Source organism: Uranotaenia lowii, chromosome 1 (assembly GCF_029784155.1).
Source record: "Uranotaenia lowii strain MFRU-FL chromosome 1, ASM2978415v1, whole genome shotgun sequence".
Taxonomy (NCBI): Eukaryota; Metazoa; Arthropoda; class Insecta; order Diptera; family Culicidae; genus Uranotaenia; species Uranotaenia lowii.
Genome location: NC_073691.1, coordinates 131,178,710 through 131,186,704, shown reverse-complemented (window position 1 = coordinate 131,186,704; position 7,995 = coordinate 131,178,710). Strand labels below are relative to the sequence as shown.

Sequence of the window (7,995 nt, the reverse complement as noted above, 5' to 3'; positions counted from 1 at the left end):
CAGGTCAGTTATTGACCGATCGAACAGATCAGCTCAAACGATGGACTGAGCACTTCGAACAACTCTTCCGAGTCACGAATAGCGATGGCCAACAGAATCTGCAGCTCGAAGCGCCAACAGTAAGTCGCATAAATGGCGTCAACTCGGAAGCGCCTTCGCTGGATGAAATAGAAGCGGCAATCAAAAACATGAAATCCAACAAAGCACCTGGGATCGATTGCATCCCTGCTGAAATGCTGAAAGCCGACCCTGCCCTATCAGCACAAATGTTGCACCGTCTTTTCGCTGACATCTGGGATACTGCAACATTCCCGGCCGACTGGATGCAGGGTATCCTCGTAAAGGTCCCGAAGAAAGGAGACCTGACAGAGTGCGGTAACTGGCGAGGCATAACGTTGATCTGTACAACCCTCAAAGTACTCTGCAAAGTGATTCTGAACAGGATCCAGGAGAAAATAGACGCTACACTCCGACGGCAACAAGCTGGATTCCGATCTCGACGATCATGTGTGGACCACATCACAACGCTACGAATCATACTGGAACAAATCAACGAATTCCAGGACTCTCTTCTGCTGGTGTTCGTTGATTTCGAAAAAGCATTCGACCGACTTAACCATGAAAACATCTGGGCGGCTCTTAGACGACGAGGGGTCTCAGAGAAACTAGTCCATCTCATCGAAGCACAGTATGAGGCATTTTCGTGCAAGGTCTTGCACGACGGTGTCTTGTCCGAACCAATCCCGGTAACTGCTGGAGTGAGACAAGGATGTATTCTATCACCGCTACTTTTTCTAATCGTAATGGATGAGATTCTGATTGGATCGATTGACTGTGCACCGAACCGAGGATTGCCGTGGAATCCTTCAACAATGGAGCAACTGAACGACCTTGACCTGGCTGACGATATTGTTTTGCTCGCCCAAACACAACCAGATATGCAGAGCAAACTCGACGACCTCACCGAAAGTTCCAAGGCAGCAGGTCTCAAAGTCAATGTCGGAAAGACCAAGTCGATGGAGATCAACACAGGAAATCCCTCCAGTTTCATGGTAGCTGGGCAACAAGTTGAGAAAGTGGAGTGCTTCCAGTATCTTGGTAGCCAGATTACGCCTGATGGTGGTACCAGAAAAGACATCGAAACACGGATCAGAAAGGCCCGATTTGCGTTTGCGAGTCTCCGAAACATCTGGCGGTTACGCCAGATCTCTCTACGAACAAAAATCCGAATCTTCAACTCAAACGTCAAATCCGTACTGCTGTACGGGTGCGAAACTTGGTGCACATATGCGGTAACGACGCGAAAACTGCAAGTATTTGTAAACCGCTGCCTGCGGAATATCATCCGCGCTTGGTGGCCTGGCAACTGGATCTCGAATGAGGAACTACATCGCCGGTGTCATCAAAAGGCGCTAGAAATCGAGATTCGGGAACGTAAGTGGAGATGGATTGGGCACACGCTGCGAAGAGATGAAAACGAGATTTGCAGAGAGGCGCTAGATTGGAATCCAGAAGGTCATCGAAGAAGAGGCAGACCCAGAAATTCGTGGCGGCGAAGCCTAGCCGCTGAAATCCGAACTGTCGACGAGAATCTTGACTGGGACCAGGTGAAGACGCTGGCTCCGGATCGTCAACAGTGGAGGTCTTTTACCACGGCCCTATGCACCGGAGGATCGGCGCGGGATCATTAAGTAAGTAAGTAAGCTTTACACAGAGCGTGAGCAAAAAGCTTTTACACATTCGAAAGCTTTCACCCAGTTAGTCAATTCTGTATATTTTGAAGGGATGCCAGCAATTAAGAAATTGTTTTCTCACGAATAAAATAAATTTCAGCAAATTAAAAATGATTTCTCTAAAAAATATTATTAACTCTAATTCTTTATTTATAAAAATACATTTTGAAAAATACAAAACTGCGCATACAAACATATACATATAAAAAATATCTAAATTTAAATCAATTCGGCGGTGATTGACGTAGATCCCGCTGATGTCATGGTGGCATTAATGATGTTTTTCAGCTACCTCAGATTTCAACCCGAATAGCAAAGACCGTGGTATTAAGATAACCGAACAGTGATTTTCAATTTAACAATAAACTTCATCCTTATTTTAAGATCTTTATCAACCTTCTAAAATTTTGAAACCACCATGGTTTTAAAAGTAACCGTGAAATTTATCGTTAATTCATAATGTTTCACAGTTGCCGAATATGTCAAAAACATGGTATAACAACAATTATTTTATGATTATTATTGTTACATTGAACTTCATAGTGAAAAGATAATCCAAACCGAAAAGAATATTGGAAAGCTTTTGCTTTTTTAACCTATTTTCAATTTTAAGTGTAATCGCTTCTCGGCTTGAAAGCTAAAATAAATTATTCGTGTGCAGATTTGTTTACGCGCAATTCATCCGGGCAGTGAAAATATTGTGGTTGGAAATTTTTAAACGAAAATTTCTACGGTGCGGTGAGTATTTTTCACAACTCATTTAGCCTTTTTATCGCTATATTGTTGTTTCTTTTTTGTCTAGGAACTGTTAATAAGCCGGTCAGCCAAGCCTTCGAGGATATTGCGACGGTCAGGTGGAGTCGAATCTTACGCCAAGTTTCATTTTTACGGCAGTATCCAAATTCTATTCAGGAAGAGGAAAAGTGAACAATTAACCATGAAATGTAAGTAGATTTGTTAGAATAAAAGTATCGATTGAAATTTTTGTATTTAAAAATTATCCGAAAACCCCCTATCTATTAAAATATAGAAACATGAACAATAAATCAATGAACCATGAAATTATACGGTAAAAAAATATTTTAAAACGATGAAAATTCATTGTAGGACAATAAATTCCACAGTTCCTATTAGAAAAACTGGATGCTGAAATAACCATCAACTTTATAGTTCCGTGTTTTTAAATGTATGGAAAAAAGTTGATTTTTTCATGGTTAAGTTGCTTAACAACCCCCCTTTTTCATGGTAATTTTTGAAAAAATCATGAATTTCATTGTTTGAAACAATGAACTTGACTGTGCATTCAAGGTTTCAGAACCATGGTATTCATAGTAGAAATTTAAAAATCCATGGTTGAGTGAAAATGAAATTCATGGTTTTTTCACCTTAGTTTTCTATTCGGGAATGAGACTGCTTGTGATGTGGTACTTCAGCTGGCCTTGGAGGTATGCCGTGGGGGGGGGGGGGGGGGTGGAATAGGGTCTTTAAAACCAAATGTTAGTTAGTTAAAAAATAAATGAACCTACCTGTCAAGAATCTTTAGAAGAACTCGATAGTGTCGTTTTGTTCTACCGTGGCTTGTTTGGTACCGAGCATAGGAGGCAAAAGGAAGCTTGCCGGATCTATTTTTTACTTTCTCTCCAGCGTCCACTCTTGCTCCTTCATACTTGATAATCTAAACCGTTTGAGGTTGGTATCACCTGGAAGTGGATTTTTTAAAAGATTTTTAAATCTTATGGTAAACTAACAACAAAACAAAAATACCTTGATCGGACCGGTACTTCGTCCAGAGACACGGGGACTGCAATTTTTCTGCTGGTGAAAGTTCGTCCAGCTTTTCCCATGAGCTTTGCTTGGTGACATGCTAGGTTCGTTTGTCCGGAGCCTTATACTCCGTCCATCCGCTGACCACCGACGGAACCACCATCGTATCGTAGGAATAGCACCAGGAGCTGCTCCACTGGCTCCTCCCATTGGAGCAGCACCTGGATCGAGGTCCACATCCGGATGGAGGTACACTGAAATAGATGCCCTCCGTCGACCACCAGACCGGCAATTTGTTCACGCAGAAAAAGAACGGGGAGTCGATTCAACAAAACGTTTTGTTAATTTATTTTGTTTTATCAATGCAGATCTTTAGGTAGTTTTCGTGCCAAACTTTAATTGAAACAAATCTAGGAGTTTTGTTATGTTTACAAAATTAGTTGCACCCCTTGTATTGCAGGGAGTTTCCGCCGAATTATTTTAACAAAAAAAAATCTTATAGTTTCTATTTCAAATGTGGATGGCTTTAAATTAAAAATGAGTTTGTATTCATGAGCGTGTTTGTTGTTTGCCACACGCTCATTTTGTTATAACCATTTATGGTTCTTAAATAACCATTTTATGATATTTACTTCAGAACCGTCAATATGGTTATTTTGCAACAATTTTTCTAGAAAGAATTTTAACCATTTTGGCAGTTTTCGAGTATTAACCAGAAAATGGTTGAATAATTTGATATCGCCATTTTGAAAGCGGTAATTGCAGTCGGACGACCATAAAGCAAATTTTTTTCTTCCGCGGAACAGCATCCAGTTTCCAGAAAAATCGGTTCTGGAAATCGTGGAAACTTCGGATTTGTAGGAGATGGAGAAAGGTAAGTGATATATATCTTCCAATTATTTGTCGATCCCAACATTATAAACAAAAAAAAATTTCAGGATCGGAATCCGGTGATGACGCCGGTTTAGGCACGGCAGATACACCAACAACATTCAATAGGACGAGGACTTACTCACCGGTCCATCGTTACCAGCCACAGCTAATGGAAGTACAACAGGAATTGTGTTTCACACCATCCGGAAGGAGCTGGAACGGGTCGGAATGTATGGAAACCTTAACCAGTGAGTCAAAGATTATTCGCCAGACTCCACCCTCACCCCGTTAAGGATAGCAGACTAGTGAATAATGGATTGGCCATTCCGCAAGAGCTCGTTTCCACCATCCCGGTAGCACTCGTGGGGGAATTTTACTTTTGCTACCAGGTGATTCGGCTACTGTTTTGCTTTAATTAAAAGGCTATCAAACTATTATAATGGGCCATAGTTTATAAGTATTATCATAATGTATAAGAAATAAAATTACTATCCTGATGACTCTTGTTTTTCTTAATTCCTTCGACAATTGTTATCAATTTTACAAATTGCATAAAACAGCTCTTGCGGTTGAAAAATAATCATTTTTCAATTTCTACGGTAATCTTTCTTACGGATAAAAAATAACCATATTTCTACTTCTCCCCGAAAAGTCATTTTATGGGTTCTCATGAAGAACTCATAAAATGACATTTCCCGGGAAAAGGTCAAAAATGGTTATTTTTGAAACATATATGGTTTAATAGTTTCTAGCGTGCACGCTGGGATATGTTAAACCATTAATGCCTGAAAAATAACCATAATCGAAGTTTTCCTGGGTTAACTCGTTTTATGAGTTTTCAGCATTAACTCAAAATGAGATTTCAATGAGAACTTGCATTATGGTTATTTTTCATCCGTTTTCGAAAAGGAAGATAATGCTTAAAAAATAACCGTTTTCAGAAAAAAGGAACGCTTTTTATATTTTTATGAATTAGAAGGCAGATTTTCGCAAACAATTAGATATATTTCAAAATTTATGATCAAAATTTCTGATATTTTATTATATTTCATTTAATGTCACAAAAATGTTGAGCAATTTTTTTATGATTTCCTCTGGGCCTCTCGATAGTTTCCACTGATTGTGCCGGAATTGTGTCCGTGATGCTGTAGGCCTTGGAAGGCAGGACTTTACACCCAGCATACTTCAGACCTCATACGTTCAGGGAAATTAGACGACATCCCATATAAATTTCGTTTTGGCACATCTTGTTTCCCGGACTGATTTCCAGAGCGCTACCGGAACAAGGGAATCGGGAAACCCTCTACCAGGCCTCTCATTTTAAATTCTTGTTCTGCAACTTTCTCTTTCGACTTTTAATTCTTCCCGGCTTTCCAAGGCATGGGTGAACAAAGTTTTCACTAATTGCACTGCCTGAAAAAGGAGTTAGAAAGTTGGTGTTGAGGACGAACTTCAATGAAATCTCAATTTCTACATTTTCCATTTTACTGCGATTCAACTAATACTCACGAATTAAATAATCCGTCAATTGCAGGAAGTTGTAAACTTAACTAAACCGAATCAAAAGCGGAGTCGAATTAAACAGGCACTGCTGCGATTTCGAACATGGCGACTTTATTTTTCAGTCATTATATTATTGAATTTTAACCATTATCATCATTTTCATCATGAACTCTCAAAATGGTTGAAATTCAACAATTCATTATGATTGAAAAATAACATTTTCAGCAGTTCTTTTAGAAATACCGTAAAATGGTTCAATAAAAGGCATAAATGGTTAAATAAAAATGAGCGTGTGTCGGATTTTGACGTAAGCGAAAGAAAAAGAAAAAGAAATTTTTTGTCGAGTTGCCGAATTGCCGCGAACAAATCATGACCAGCAGTTGCTGCTGGTCGGAATCTTTGGATTTACCATGGATTAGGTAAATTTCATTAAATTGTGATTACTGATTGAAAAAAATTATAAAAATTTCTTATTTCTTACAGAGGTGGAATCTGGACAGAGGACGAAAGAGGCGGCTGGTGAAACAAATTCCATCGGTCAGTTAAGTCGACAGCCATCATCACCTGGTTTATCATTCGATAAGGTAAGTTTTAAAGTGTTCAACCGGCTGGAAACTGCTGAAAACCGGCTGTTTTCACATTTGATAAGTGTTCTCTAATTTTGTTCATTTCTTTCTGTGTCCATTTCAGATGTTACGAAGTCGCAACATTCGCGTTGCGGTTTCCGTTCATCTCGGGAAGATACACCAATCGCCCAAAGGTGGACATCAGGGGTCAGAGGAACAAATGATGTCGTCGATACCCATACTAGTACTGATGTTGCAGCTGTAGGTTGGATAATAAATTTGTTGAAAAAATTAATCGTTTTTTTCAATTTATGAAGAAAATTCAAAAAAATATAAAAAATAAATAAAAATACCCTTTTAATCAAATATTATGGCTGATTTATTAGAAACCTTAAGTTTTTTGTTATTTTGAACCGTCAAAATTTGATTTAGAACCACTTAACGAATGTTTTTAGTTTTACCCAAAATTTTATTATTTCGGCCAAAACTTGGTTCTATTTTCAAAAAAGGGCTGATATTGTTTAAACAAAAACAAAAAGATGAAATCAAAGTGGTTATTTTTATCAAAATGGACTAAAATATATTTGTGCTTTTTCCCAACCAAAATTTTTATTATTTGTGCCCCAAATTTTGTTGTACTTACAAAATATTTTTCTGCGTGTTCTTGTCAGGCTTTGACTGGCATCCCTTTTGACTACACGGAAAAATCGAGTTATTCATAAAATGTGTTGCAATTACACGTTCATTATAACTAATCAGTTATTGTTCAAAATTTGTGTATCCCCAATTCAAATCTGAGTAGTTTTGGGTTGCCATTAAGCAGATGAGAACTAAAACTAGATTAGTCAGCTCTGTATAAAAAGTTAGCTGTTGTTGGAATTTAGTTTGAAGGGATGTCGAAGCGAAAAAAGAAAAATTATTTTAACTTTTTGATCGCGGAGGAACATTCTAACAACCGAATCCGGTGACAACAGAAGCTAATTTGACAGGAAAAAGGTAATGTTGCTTGCATTATGAAGCTTTTATTTACTATGATTTTCTTCATGTGTTTTTTTTTTTAACTATTAGAACAAACGTTTGAAAGTGCGAGCCAGTGTCGAAAAAGTGCTCGTCAAGAAAATGAACTATATGGGACTGATTCTGCAGGAAACGCTGGTGAACGAGCTGGAACAAGATACGTTTTTCTGACCGGAAAATTATCGGAGCCTATCCGCACATCGCCTTCCGACGGAACCTTCGGTGGATGTACATCGAACAGTTCTGCTAAAATGAGTGTTGGTTTAGTCCCAATTTCGTCATCTTAGATTTTGTCATTTGAACAATTTTATATTAACAATTTATTTTTTTTAGAAAAAACCAAACACTATTCGCACTATTGTCTGGGCTCAACGGAACTCTTCATTAAGGTTAACCAGAAACTGGACTGTGCCTGAGAGCGACGGCGTTAGATTCTGAAAAATGGTCCGGATTTAAATTGGAACCGACAAATTTATCTCTGCGTTTCCATACGTATAAAAAATGTGAGTATTAATAAAGTAAACAAGCCCCATAATAGA

General features: G+C 38.4%; 2 long non-coding RNA genes across 2 annotated transcripts; one reads left to right on the top strand and one right to left on the bottom strand.

The window, feature by feature from the left end:
- Window positions 1-1,893: 1,893 nt before the first annotated feature.
- On the bottom strand, window positions 1,894-4,007 carry LOC129740040 (uncharacterized). Its single transcript, XR_008736077.1, has 3 exons — window positions 3,498-4,007; window positions 3,260-3,433; window positions 1,894-2,637 (listed from the first exon to the last, which is right to left on the bottom strand). It is a non-coding gene; the product is annotated as an uncharacterized LOC129740040 (long non-coding RNA).
- A 2,155-nt stretch (window positions 4,008-6,162) lies between these two features.
- LOC129750132 (uncharacterized) lies at window positions 6,163-6,734 on the top strand. The gene is made up of 3 exons (XR_008738309.1): window positions 6,163-6,292; window positions 6,357-6,457; window positions 6,564-6,734. It is a non-coding gene; the product is annotated as an uncharacterized LOC129750132 (long non-coding RNA).
- Window positions 6,735-7,995: the final 1,261 nt, after the last annotated feature.